This window comes from Penaeus monodon, chromosome 31 (assembly GCF_015228065.2).
Source record: "Penaeus monodon isolate SGIC_2016 chromosome 31, NSTDA_Pmon_1, whole genome shotgun sequence".
In the NCBI taxonomy this organism is placed as follows: Eukaryota; Metazoa; Arthropoda; class Malacostraca; order Decapoda; family Penaeidae; genus Penaeus; species Penaeus monodon.
In genome coordinates this window covers 2,612,089-2,612,290 of record NC_051416.1, presented here as the reverse complement: position 1 = coordinate 2,612,290, position 202 = coordinate 2,612,089, and the positions used below count along the sequence as shown (strand labels likewise).

Sequence of the window (202 nt, the reverse complement as noted above, 5' to 3'; positions counted from 1 at the left end):
CTCCCCATAGCCTAAAGTTAACACCCCATTTTTATTTATTTTAAAGAGTATTTATAAGATTATATATTGCTAATATTTTACTAATTATGCAAAATGTTATATCTCACCTTCATTGTTGTACATTTTTGTTTGTGTCTGAACTCTTTATATATTTTTTTCTAGTGCTTGGTAAGAAATATTATAGTTTTTGAAAGCATAAGAA

General features: G+C 24.8%; 1 protein-coding gene across 1 annotated transcript in view; it reads left to right on the top strand.

Moving 5' to 3' along the window:
* Nucleotides 1–202, top strand: part of LOC119592989 (arf-GAP with dual PH domain-containing protein 1-like) — a 22,670-nt gene that overhangs the window by 9,855 nt on the left and 12,613 nt on the right. The gene's annotated exons all lie outside the window — the stretch shown is intronic.